This window comes from Meles meles, chromosome 6, assembly GCF_922984935.1.
Source record: "Meles meles chromosome 6, mMelMel3.1 paternal haplotype, whole genome shotgun sequence".
NCBI lineage: Eukaryota > Metazoa > Chordata > Mammalia > Carnivora > Mustelidae > Meles > Meles meles.
The window spans coordinates 25,755,955-25,770,247 of record NC_060071.1 but is presented as its reverse complement, the minus strand read 5'-3'; the positions used below and the strand labels follow the sequence as shown (position 1 = coordinate 25,770,247).

Below are 14,293 nucleotides of genomic sequence, written 5' to 3'. Positions count from 1 at the left end.
ACACACACATACCCTAGGGTGCATATGCACACATGTGCATGAACACACACATGCACACACATACACTTGCACATACTCACATTCACCACACAGGCACATGGATTAAAGATACCTCAAGAGTGGATTTAGAATAGATGCTAGAATTTCCTTGAAGTAAAGGAGTTCTTTAAGAGAGGTAGGATCTAATCTTGATGAGGGCAGTTCAGATATGTTTTAACTAATGTAATGCAGTGAATAAGTAAACCTTTAAGGTTCCACTTAACTCTATGATTGCATGGTATCTCTGAGGTTGAAATACCAGCCAATTAGGGTTGCCAGATAAAATATAGGACACTCAGCTAAATGTGAAGTATTTGGGATATACTTAGACTAAAACATTATTTATCATTTATCTGAAATTCAAATGTAGCAGGTGTCATATTTTTATGATCAAATCTCTATAGTCAATGAACAGACCTGCAAGAAAGCTCTTAACACGGGCCCAAATTCATGTTGATCCTCGTCATTCTGAGCCTTTACTTGAACTGGTTGCAGTGGGCTCAGCCACAGCTTTCCTCAAAACTGGGAAGCCCAGGACAGGGAGCAGCACCCACATAGTTCAGGGACCATGTGGCCACAATGGTTGTGGCTGTCACTGCAGCTGAGGGCTGAGTTCAAGTTACTCAGCAAGCTAACCCATGAGGGGTATGGAGATGCTACCATTCATTGTAGAACTGGACACTCACTTGTTCCATGCTCGTTGTTCCTTCATAAACCTGGGCATCTTGCCACACCTGCAGGTGAAGTGTGCAGTGAATGGCTTACAGCAGGAGTCCCCACAACCAAGTCCTTAATCTCTCCTCTTCACTTGTTTCTTCTCAGTGAAGATTCACCACTGAAAAACTCAGGACTAACCTCTGTAAGGGCCTATTCAGCCAAAGCGGCCCCACCCCCGTTGAATTGCTGTTTTGTTGTTTATGCAGTAAAACTTAAATTGACCCTGCACCCCCCAGGGGGACTTACTTAAAAACAAGTCCCGGAAACTAGTCCCAGGTAACAAAGCCCAAATACAAGGGTGGGTCAGGTCAGGTGGAGACATCGATCAGTGTGGGGCACATACTGTCTCCCTAGTTACCAATGAGTATGGGCCCCACCCTTTGGGAGCCTTTGGGTGCCAATTCTGACCAACGTGATAGGCTAATTCAAATATCTACTAGGGTAAATTGTAATTCAATTGGTCACTTATGTGTGACCTAGCATGACTGTGCAGCTTTCTCTGTGTGTTACAATTTCATTAGCCAACTGTTCATGGCCAGGCCCTATCACATGGCCTTTGCCCTTAAAAGCTAGTCTGTGAAGCAGAGAGAGGTTTGCCCTCTCTGTAAGAGGCATGGCCCTGAGTGTTCCATTTGATTCTTGATGTTGATGTGAAATAAAGCTTTGCTTGACCTTTGCTTTGTATCGGTCTTGCTCCTTTAATCATGGACCCATTATTGGGGGACCCAACAACCTCATGGTTTTTGTTCACATCCTCTTGAATATTCTTATTTAAATTCACCCATATTGCTGGTGATTGTAAGAGAGATAACTGTTACCCAGCATTTACAATCAAAGAAGCCAAGGTTGTGTCATGAACATATACCATGCTTTCCAGGACCCCCTGTGGAAGACGTGGAAGACATGACCTCTTGTGCACTGGAGATGTGATCTAGCCAGAGAGCAGAACATTTATATGTTAAACACATTTGTAGGTACATGCACAGTAGACCAAATGCAATTGTAAAATAGTTTGACCCATGAGCCCTCTGGATAAACAGAAATAGCCCATGCCCTCCTTTGATTTATCTAGGACATCTAAATGAATACTATGACTGAAAACAAATGAAAGCAATGGTAAGCTGAAATATGATTTTTCAAACAACATATTCTCCTCTCCATATTTCCCCTCTACTCTGTTTAGAATCACAGAGGATGTTTTTCCTCTTTTGTAATATGTGTACACAACTACAAAGTTAGCATTTGGCATTTGCTCAGATGAATCCTGGCTTTAAGGAATACATCCACAGAAATGATTCTACAATTGTCATTCTTTCTTTAGTTTCTCGATATGTTCTCACAAACAGTATCTTGAAACTTGTGGGTATCATTGGTTATGGAGCAGATTTAAAATCCTACACCTATATGTTAGATGCCTCATTATTCCCTTTGCAGATCTATGAATTTAGAAGGATAATGTAGGTCAGGACCAGTAGAAGTGAAAAGTCCCTTAAATAAAAGTCTCTTAAATAAAAGTACCTTAAATAAACCCAAGGATGGGGAGAGGGGGGTGCCTGAAAGTGCATTAATAGTCTCATCTTGCTCAGGATATGAAGACTACACATCTGATTACCTTTTTCTCTAAATAATGCCTTTATTGAGATATAATTCACATATCATAAAGTTCATAATCAAGGGGTGCCTGGCTGTCTCAGTCCGTAGAACATGCAGCTCTTGATCTCAGGATTATAAGTTCAAGCCCCACGTTGGACATGGAGCCTACTTTTTAAAAATTAATTAATTAAAAATAAGTAAGCAAAGCATACAATCCAATGGTTTTTATTATATTTACAGAGCTGTATAACCACCACTATCTAATTCCAGAACATTTTCATTAGTGCATAAAGAAATACCATACACATTTACAATCACTCTCCCTACCCACATCTCCCCAAGCCCTTCTCAACCACTAATCTACTTTATGTCTGCATATATTTGCCTATTCTAAACATTTAATATAAATGGAATCATATAAAATATGGTCCATCATGACTGGTTATTTCATTATGTTCAGTATGTTCATGATTTCTGGTTAATGTTTTGAAGTTCAGCATATTGTAACATGTATCAATATTTCATTTCTTTCTAAGGCTGAATTAATAATCCATCATATGGACAGATGACATTTTGTCTATTCTTCCATCTCTTCATGGACATTCAGCTTGCTTCCACTTTTTGGACATTATGAATAATGCTTCCCTGAATATTTGTATGCACATGTTTATGTGGACACATGTATTCAAATCTTAGTTAATTACCTGCAAGTGTAATTGCTGGGTCATGTGGAAACTCTATTTATCATTTTTAGGAACTGCCAAACTGTTTTCTAAACAGCTAAACATTCCCTCTGGCAATGTATGGCAACTATCATTACTTCTTAATGTTGATAGAAAAATATGCATAACATGTTTGTTCAAGGTCTAATGGTAAAGCTAGACAAACCAGAAACAGTATAAATGAGTTCCAAATCATAATTTAAAGTGAATAAAGAATAATCTAACAATTAAAGATCTTCTGAAAAGAAAATATACAAGGGGTGCCTGGCTGGCTCAGTTGATAGAGCATGCAACTCTTGATTTCACAATTGTGAGTTTAAGCCCCCTATTGGGTATAGAGATTGTTTAAAAATAAAAACTTTTTTAAAAAGAAGAAAATATATATATATATGAATTACTAAATCGTTGCATATTTCCAAGGTTCAGTGAACTGTACCATGGTGGCCATGAGTTAGGCCAGAGATAGGATCTTATTTCCACCTCCTTGCCACTCATGAGATGTGGACACATCGCATGTTTGACCACCAAAGTGTGAGCAGAAGTTGTGTGTGTCATTGCTGGGCAGAAGGTTTAAGGACTAAGATTTATCATGGACTCTTGCACCCTGCCACAGAAACCATCCACACTCCAGATGGCACATTCCTGTTGGTCTGGAGACAGAAGTGACAATATAGAGACCCAACCACTTATAGACATGTCCCATGAAGAAAAAGAAAAGAAAAATATGCTCCTTAAACCATGACTTTCTGGAGTTATTACCACAGCAAAGCCTAATCTATCATGTGAATCTATCATACAAAATATTAGTACCAGGATTGGGGACATCATGAAGAATTTATAATATGTGGTATAGACTAGGTGTCAGGCAGCATGCTTGTGAGAAAATTATTATTGGAGGGCAAAAAGATCACAATCTACATAATACAGTAGGAAAATATCTTGTAAAACCATTGTTTGCCATAACTCAGAAGTCAGATCATATGCCTAATGAACTTATAACTCAAATGGAAGAGGTTAGAAAATGGAACTAGTCTATGCTAGTTGTTATAGGTTGCAGTTAGTACATTTTTACGAAAAAAAAAGGGGACGGAGGAACTCAGAAAAAGAACTGGCCAATTTTGAAGTAGGAGTAAAAGAAAATAGAATCTAAAAATCATGGATTTGCAGAGTTGGAAAAGGGAACTTTTTCTCAATTCCAAATGGTAGAAGATAAAACTGTGGTGGCCTCTGATGAGCTCTACCACTGAGTTCAGGAAGCCTTCAAAGATGAGGTGACTCCCAAGCCCCACTTTGAAATAAAATCAGGAATATATCAAGTTATAAAAGCGATCAAGAATAAGTTCTAGATTTCCAACTTGGGGGGCAGGATGAGTACAGGCACTAGCAACCAAGAAAGGGAACACAAGGCTGGGTCAACTGATAGAGCATGTGACCCTTGATCTTAGGGTTGTGAGTTCAAAACCCACACTGGTATAGAAATTACTTTAAAATATTTTTTTCTTTTTTCTTTCTTTTTTTTTTTTTAAGAAACTTTATTTTCTATCAACCTTATTTCCATTTTGTTTCCTTTTGTGCAAGAGCTGCTAAGACCATTCAATGATTTTTCTACCCATTCAGTGGCCTAAGCAGGGGGAGCTGCAGACCAGTCTTCAGTGGCCAGCTGAGCTCTCTAGTCTTCAGTAGGGAACTGCTAAATAGGCACGGGAGGCACCTGAAGGCCTTCAGACCATTCTGTGACTTCAGGTTGAGTAGCGGTAAACTCGGGAGCTGGAGTAGTCCATTCATCCTGAAATTCCTCCTTGGTCACAGCCTTTTAAGCAGCAGCCTGCTCTTCCTTTTCATTCTCCTCAGAATCTCTGTAGAAGTAGAGAACAGGCACGACCTCCCATGGATGTTCATGGGAAATGGTGTCACGCATGCGCAGAACTTCCCTGGCCAGCATCCACCACCTCAGACCTGCTGAGTGAGCTCCCTGGTTATCGCAAGGGATGGTAACGTCCACATAGTGCAGAGGAGAGTCTGTGTTATGCAGAAAAATGGTAGGCAGGTTAACATAAGAAGCCTCTGTGAGAGGCTGGTGGTCAGCCCTGGGATCAGCAACCACAAGAAGTCTGGGCTCCAGGAAGGCTGCCTGGATCTGGTTCCTGAAGGTTCCAGGAGTGAAGAGGCCAGCAATAAGAGTGGCTCCAGTAGCAGCAGCAAACTTTAGCCCAGTTTGCTGGCCAGTATTCCTGGATGATATGACACTGACATCAGCTGGGTTTACAAGGGCAATAATGACCCAAGCTGCCAGCAGAAGTTTCTCCCAGGTTCTCTTCAGATTTATGATGTAGATACCATCACTTTTGCATTTGTCCATACACTGTTCCATTTGGGAGTCAAGGTTAGGGCCACCTAAGTGGGTTCCTGCTGCAAGAAATTTGAGGATATCCTCCTTCATTTGCAGAACATAAGGGCTCCAGACATTGTGAAAGTTTCCCTTTAAGTTATGATGGGAACACAAAACAACATTGTATTGACCCCTCCCTGGGTAGTGTGGAAAGAAAAATAGAATCTTAAACAAACAAACAAACAAAAAACGATAGGATGCCTGGGTGGCTCAGTCAGTTAAGCATCTGCCTTCAGCCCAGGTCATGATCCCAGGGTCCTGGGATGGAACCCTGCATTGGGTTCCCTGCTCAATGGGAGCCTGCTTCTCCCTCTCCTTGGCCTCTGTCCCCTGCTCATGCTCTCTTTCACTATCTCTCTCTCAAATAAATAATCTTAAAATTTGTTAATTAATTTTTTTTAAAATATAAGAATACAAGATAAACAAAGATGGCAATCAGCAGCAAAGGGCTTGAGTTTACTTACAAACATGCTGAGTTTGGAATATTTCATGATAGCCAGTTTTAAGTGTCCAATGGAAATTTAACACACAAGGAAGTAGTTGGGAACTCTAGGAAATGCCAAATGTGGAACACTGCTTAAATGCCTAAAGAAAATATTTAGCACCACAATCCCATCCCCCACCTTGGGAAAAGTAACATATCCCCACCACCAAGAGCCAGCCCCGTTCCATTCTTTCTGCCCACAGAAGGGGACCCAGTGTGTTTGTATCCACAGTGGGCCAATGTTTAACTCAGGCAGCAGAAGACAGTCTGTCATCATCTGTGAAGGACAGAGGGAAGTTGTTTTCATTATTTCTCCCTTTATTCCTGCCTCAAATCTCCCTTTATTCAGTAAGTAACGCAGCAGTAAGTAAACCAAGGTTGTGTTTGCTTCTGTTAGCCAGGGCTCTATCTCAAGGATAGTTAGATACCGATTGTGAAGAAATCAGAAGGCGAGGCAGGGTGTTTTGATGATTTCAAGCTTATAATTGAGATAGACCCCACAGTTACTCCTCTGAGTCAAACAGCATGATGAACAAATATCCTTAAGCAATTTCATTCAAATTACAGGTTGCTGAGAAAATAAAACCATACCGCCTAATTTTTATTGGTCCAAGGGAGAACCATTAAATGATTATAGAATGGTGTGCTCCTAAGGGTCAGGTTTCCTGGGAAACGGGCTCTGAGAACGTGTGCAGGATTTTCAATGGGAGTGTTCTCAGAAGCCTGTGAGAGGGAGGAATGCAAGAAGGAGCAGAGGGAGCAAGTGAACTGTAATGCCTCAGTACAGTCCACCTCAAAGGCAAGAGACCTGGGATTTTGTAGCCACCTATGGACCAGTCCCTGGGTGCAAGTAGCCCCCAGGAAGCAGGTATGACTTAAACATGTCAATTTCCCAGTGGCTGTTTACCTGAATAAATGGTCATGGTGTCTTTGGGGAAAAACAGTGCATGTCATTACCATATACCCTTGCCATGGTGTCACAGGGTCCTTTCTTGTGGGTACCCAGCTTCTCTTCTAGCCAATGGGGTTCAGATTCAAATTTCTAGAAACACTAGCTAAAATGTATAGCTGAAGATAAGGTTTTTTACTGAGTACTTTGCCTCTGAGAATAGATATACTATTTTTAAGAACATCATGATTTGTTTGTTTTGTTTTGTTTTTTTCCAGAGCAATCTCAACATGGAGAATGAAAACTGATGACCTTACATTCAATACAAGAATTCTTTTTGTATATGTTCTAAGCCAAGAAAAAGAAGTCTGTATATCACATGTACATGCCTACTAAAGTATGAGTATGTGTGTGTATGTGCATGTGTGTTAATTTTGTCCTAATTAAAAATAAGGAGTGTTCCTTTATGGCACCCCTTTGTTATTTTCTTTTAAGATTTTATTTATTTATTTATTTATTTGACAATAAGATTTTATTTATTTATTTGAGAAAGAACAAGCACAACCGAGGGAGAGGGAGAACCAGACTCCTGGCTGAACAAGGAGCCTGATGAAGGACTCAGTCCCAGGATCCTGGATCATAACCAAAGTCAAAGGCAAACAACCCACTGAACCACCCAGGCACCCATATAGTACTCCTGTTGAATTCCAGCTTATTTGTTACACTAAACAAACTTCATTTGCTTCTTGCTCACTTCTTTTCCCCCATAATCATTCTGGACCCCAATTTCTATTTGAGTCAACTTACACCCATGAACATGTACACAATGTATCACTCAGCAAGCATGACTTTTTCCAAGATAGACACCCTTAATTTTTGCCAGTGTTCTCCATAGGATGTATGACAATAATGCAAGGAAAACCAGAATTATAAGTGATGAATTACAAATGCAATTTAAATTATGTAATAGGATTACCACATTAAATGCAAGAGTCCCCGTTACAATTGAATTTCAGAACAACTATATAACTACAGTTTATATATATATATTAGTGTAAGTATGTCCTGTGCAATATTGAGATATACACTAAAAATTATTTGTTATTAATATAAATTCAAATTTACTGGATACCTTGTATATGTTTGTTTGTTTTGCTAACTCTGACAAGCCTACTATACACAATCAGTAGACATTACTCCTCCACACTTCTTCTTTTTTTTTTTTTTGACACTAATAGTGTTTTTAATACAGCTGGTTTTTTGTTTGTCCAAACACCATTATCAGTTTTTATAACACATTTTTTTCCTTTTTTTTTTCTTCTTTTCCATTTTATTTATTTTTTCAGCGTAACAGTATTCATTCTTTTTGCACAACACCCAGTGCTCCATGCAAAACGTGCCCTCCCCTCCTCCACACTTCTTAATTTTACTTCTGCCCTTCAATCTTATCTGTCCTTGAAATCCACATTGTCTTTCCTCCTTACAGAGAAGCATTAGGATCAGGGAAAATGCTGAAGATAACAGACAAGGGGGCACATCTCTCCCATTTACATCATGAAAAAAGTTGGAACCAAACTGCCTTCTCATCTTAAAAAAACACTCAAGTTTGTTCAGAAGTTTAAACATTCTTGGCAGAATTTTTCAAACTATTACACACAGATATACAAAACCAGTTTTTTTTTTTTTATGATCTGCTTTCATGGTACATCATAAAAAGAATCATCCCAAAGCTGCGCCTTTATATAATTCACAGTTTTTGCTACATTTTCAAAAATGCTAGGACTTAAACAATAACTGTTGATGACTGCTCTCACATCTTTGGGTCAACTGGTCATTTCTGGCATCTGTGCCAGACTCAGTTGAGCTTGGCTATGCTTCCCTGGGCAGCTGCTAACCACAGGCTGCTCAGTGTGGGAGTGGTTGTGCCAGGGAGTGTCACTTGTCCGGGAGCAAGTAGGCCGTTGGCAGAGTGCAGGTGATGGAGACCTCCGCCTCCCATTACCCATTAGACTAGCCCAGGCTTGGCAGGGATCCAAGAGAGAAGCAGCCAAGGCTCTGTGAGGCCTTAGGGTCAAAATTAACATGCCTTTACTTTCTCTGCATTCTGCTTGCCAACACATGTAAAAAGCCAAACCAGATTCACAGAGAGGGAAATGGAGTCCATTTCCTGTCGGGAGAGCCTGGAAAGGACATGGATACTGGAAGTGCTAGAGAACTGGATTTGTTTTTCTAATCAATCTGCCTGTCTTTAAATGTATTATTTAAGGACATCTGGGTGGCTCAGTTGGTGAAGCATCTGACTTTGGCTGAGATCATGATCCCAGGGTCCCAGGATCGAGCCCCACAGTGGGTTCCCAGCTTAGCATGGGAGTCTGTTTCTCCTTCTCGCTCTGCCGCTGAATGTGCACGTGTACTCTCTTTCTCTAAAATAAATAAATAAAATCTAAAAAATAAATAAAACTAACTAAATAAATACATTACTTAATGTGCAGACATTTTGTGAGGTAGCAAAAACTTGCTTAGGGAAAAAAGCCATGGGTTGACTTACCTGGTACCTGGTCCAGAATAGCTACCTGTCATTGTCACTTCAACATCAGAACAACCTTCTGTGCAAAACTAAACCGCTCCAACCACCTTTGTTAACTAGGTGATCCTTCGTGGCTTCCCGCACTTCAGAGCTTGTGCATTTATTAATAATGAAGGTGAAAGACAAAGTTCTTTCTTCACACCACCACCACATTCAACTGAATGTCTACCAAAAGGGCTACCCCTCCCTGGGGTATTGTGTATCATTGTCTGTGTTTTCATCAGGAAAAAAGGAGGAGCATGTCACTAGCTGTACTTGTCATATTGGCGATACTTCAGTACATTCTTTGTGTCACATTCACCCAGCATTTCAAAGGAACCATATCAATACCATTTTCATAGGTGTTGTCGGAAGTTCAGCTTTATTAGAACCCGTCAAAGTTACTAGTGTGTAATATTTCGATGCATAATATTAAACATCTCATAGTTGCCCTTAAATCCCATACTTTTCTTCTAATTTTTTATTGTTTTAACCCAATTCTTCATTCCCTATTGGGAACCACTTAAGTTTTTGACTGTGTCCTTGCTTCACTGGCCAGTGTATCTCTGCAGAGACTGCACCAATGGTTTTGCTCTCTCACCTTCAACCACAGGCACAAAAGCAAATTCAGGTTGTACAAAATTATGAAGTAAATGGTACTGTTGGGTCCGTTATCAAAGAAAAGAGACTGAGACAAGGTGAAAGTTATTTAAAACTTTATTTTATGCCAAGCATTAGAAGTCAGACTGACTGGCCAGTGGAATGAGACTGAAAAAAAGTTAAAGTTATGCAAAGCTTTATTCTATACCAAGCATTAGAAGTCAGACTGACCAGCCAGGGTCATCTCCGAAGAGATTGACCACCCCAGCTTACAGGCTGAAGAATCGAGGTGGTCAGGGCCACCTCCAAAGAGAGCAACCCCTCCCAATCTTACAGGCTACCTTTTATTGGGTAAAACTGCAACCCATATCTTGGTATCTCAACCCACCGGGTTTATGTGTCTCTTGCTGATTGGCTAATTTCCTCTGGTCTTGTGACTTGTTATTCAAGATTACCCCATACCAGGAACTGTTACAAACAGTACTTTCTGAGAAGGCTTAGTCAGTTAACATATTCAGTGTGAATAATAAGATTGTTGTCCTTCCCAAGATGGAGTCATTTTGGTTTGGGCAAGACTTTCTCACTGTTACAAACAGTACTTCGTACTGATTAGATGTCTCCATCTGGCCTGACTCGTCCTTGTATTCTGGGCTCTGTTATCAGGAACTAGCCAACTACATTTTACTGGTTTCCTGGACTTACTTTTTTTTTTTTTTTCCAGCATAACAGTACTCATTGTTTTTGCCCCACACCCAGTGCTCCATGCAAAACGTGCCCTCTCTATTACCCTCCACCTGGTTCCCCAACCTCCCACCCCCCGCCCCTTCAAAACCCTCAGGTTGTTTTTCAGCCTGGACTTCCTTCTAAGTAAGTTTCTCGGCGGGGGGGGGAGTCAATTTAAGCTTACTGCACAAACAACATGGCTATTTACCCCAGATGGAGTTGCTCTGGCTAAATAGGTCCTTACAGTACTCCTTAAAATGGCTACTTTAATGCTACATGAATATCACCTCTATTTAAAAAAAAAAAAAAAGAAAGAAACTTTAGAAAGAAACCACAATATATATACACAATGGAATACTATGCAGCCATCAAAAGAAATGAAATTTTGCCATTTGCGATGACGTGGATGGAACTAGAGGGTATCATGCTTAGTGAAATAAGTCAATCGGAGAAAGACAACTATCATATGATCTCCCTGATATGAGGAAGTGGAGATGCAACATGTGGGGTTAGGGGGATAGGAGAAGAATAAATGAAACAAGATGGGATTGGGAGGGAGACAAACCATAAGTGACTCTTAATCTCACAGAACAAACTGAGGGTTGCTGGGGGGAGGGGGGGTTGAGAGATGCGGAGGGGGTTATGGACATTGGGGAGGGTATGTGCTATGAGTGCTGTGAACTGTGTAAACCTGGCGATTCACAGACCTGTACCCCTGGGGATAAAAATACATTATATGTTTATTAAAAAATAAGAAATAAATAAAAAATTAAAAAAAAAAGAAACCACAAATTCAGTACACAAGAAATAGTACTTCTGAGTAATATGAGAACAGACTCATTTGGTCTTCATTGTCTCAGACCACTTCCAACCTCCCACTTCATCTTACTCCGTGTGTCTTGTCTTAGTTAAAAAATTCGAAATATTGTTCCAATGTCAGCAAATTAGGATTAAAATTAAATAAAATAAATTTCCCTTAGTTACACTGACCCTGGCTTGGTTTTAAATTACAATGATTGTGGCTAATGTTTTGATGGATTAAACATGGCAGTGTAGGAATCAGCGGCTCGGCTCTCCAAGACCCTGAAGATGCAGGCATACCTGAATCTCATGGTGCCCTACAAAACACTGAATAAATGCCTTCAAACTGCTCAAAAACACATCGTCCCGGAGATGAACCACATCCTTATGGTGGTGGCTGAGCTGGCAAAGACCTTGAGCGGCTGCCCCACTGGCGTCTCTATGGTCAGCCTACTCGATGGCACGTGGGAGAAGCTTAGTCCTCAAGAGAAAGGTGGTGGAGTCCATTCAGGTGAAAGCTGAGAGCACCAAGCTATGCAAACGCAAGGTCGAGCAACTCAAGGAGTAACAGCCACCAGTCCGTGGCAGCCGCTTGTGGAAGGGGAAGCGCCTTGACGGCATGATGGTGGAGCACCTGCTTTGCTGAGGCTACTACAACGCTGGAAGCTTGTACCCCAGAGTGGCATGAAGAGCTGCCTGGAGTTCAGCCTAAATATTCAGGAGTTGTTTGAACTCCTCCGGCAGAACTAGAGACTGGACGGCACGAGGCATGCAAGAGAGAGCTTTGGTCAGGCTGAAGGGAGCCAGCTGGCCAAGGTGCACCAGGTCATGGGCGTGCTCACCTTCCTGCCAGACAGGCACATCGTGGCCCTACAAGGACCAGCCGGTAGCGGATGCTGAGCCAGCAGTTCCTGCACAACTACTGGTTGCACCAGCTGGGGACAACTCTGTGTTCACCTTCACTCTGTAGGCCAGCTTCTTGGAGATAAAGACATCACAGTGCTCCAAGGAGGATGCCAACTCCAAGAGCCCTGACTAGCCTGAGTGTGGTCACTCCCTGAACTAGCAGCACAGCGCCTGCTCATGGCCCCCTGCACCAATTCCCGCCTGCTGTGCAAGAGTTCGGGGGACGTGATGATGGAGAACAACCCGGCCCTGAGGCTGCCCAACGGCTACAGCTATGGCTACAACTCTCGTGCCATCTGTCAAGATGACAAAGCCATTTGTCCGAGAACCAAAGAAGCGTTTCACTTTTCACTAGCCTGAAGGTGTACATCGTTAGGAGGAGCGGCCCAGCACGCCCCAGCCTTTGTCCTTCACCCCTGTCTGCCTGTGTTTCTGTTTCTATGACCAAACATCAGTGAACGACCACAATAGCGTTCCCTCCCCTGGCGCATGAGCAGGGAAGAGTGGCGCTGCAGTCTTAACTAGCCCACAGTGGTGGAGACGCTCCGGGGGCTGCGCGCGGTGCGGCTTAGGGTGTGCTAGGTGCAACGTCCCTTTGCTCCTGCCGCCCTATCTTCTGCTTGAGAAGGTATTCATGTGGAAATCCACGGGGCCAGGTTCTGCAGAGTCCTTTCCTTTGGCTCCACAACTGCAGATGGAATGCCGTTCCTTGCAGAAACTAGTAGCTCAGTTGAAGTAACCACCGATGACTTTTCTGTCGATTAGCTAATAAACTGTAAACGTAAAACATGTTAATTAAAGGGTTTTCTATTTCTTAAAAAAAATCATAATAACTGTAAAAAAAAAAAGATGTTATGGATGAAATACTTCCATTTTCTCAGATGCATAAGCATGAATTGTAGTTGAAAAATCACCCTTAAAGTTTGCACATTGTAACATGGTCCCTATGCACATGGCTAGTGTACAGCTCACACAGCAAAGAACTCATCCCCAACTCCTGAACTGGTCCACATCTACTAACTAACAAACAATCCCCTGATGACACATAGTGTTGTTGCGTGTCACATTTCTATAAAAATTTCTAAATATATTTCCCCATTTCTATGCTTATAACCGTACTTGGAGTAACAAAGAGTTAACGAATTTTGAGTAGAACTTGACAGATGGGGTTTTGAAACTCTGATTTATATGAACTGTTATGTAAATGCCTTAGTAGGTCCCTTTGCTGCAGGAAATCTGTCTTCCATATTAACAAACACTGGGAATTTGTAAGAGAAAAAATTGAGTGTGCAGCATCTCTCACTTTTCAGCATCTCTCACATTTATTCAACCCTAGAATTTTATTTTCCACTGAACATCTCACACTAAGTCTTCTGTGCAGCAGATACTGGGAAGGAAACATGTAATAATGTTCAACACAGTCATGGAGTCCAGAAGACTTTCCTCACTGCTGCTCTCTCCAGGCAAGCCAGCTTTGTTCCAAAAGATAAAACAGAAACAAGCTATTGCCACTGAGGGTCTCAAAATTGATTACAAGTTTGTCTGATTTTCATTTGTGTGTTCAATCCAGCCAGTCATGTATAAAAACAAAGCTGGTCTCTCCGTTTGTGAGTGGGATAGATTCTTTTTCTGGTTGCTTGAATTATGTATTCCCTCCTTGGTGATCCCAACAAAGTCACCTAACTTAATTTTCCCTGTCTATGATATGCCACTTACACACACTTAGTTTTGGCTGTGTCACCTGATTAAATTGAACATCCTTGCTGTCTCTCTACACATTATAGCAATGGGTAAACACATGAAAGCCCCTTTCACAAACAGACTTATGTATAAAAAGCAATGTACTTAACAAGAACCATTGCAT

At 41.3% G+C, this 14,293-nt stretch overlaps 2 pseudogenes; one reads left to right on the top strand and one right to left on the bottom strand.

Annotated features, from left to right (window-relative positions):
• Positions 1-695: 695 nt before the first annotated feature.
• Positions 696-5,537, bottom strand: LOC123943508 (annotated as a pseudogene).
• A 6,229-nt stretch (positions 5,538-11,766) lies between these two features.
• LOC123943507 lies at positions 11,767-12,789 on the top strand (annotated as a pseudogene).
• Positions 12,790-14,293: the final 1,504 nt, after the last annotated feature.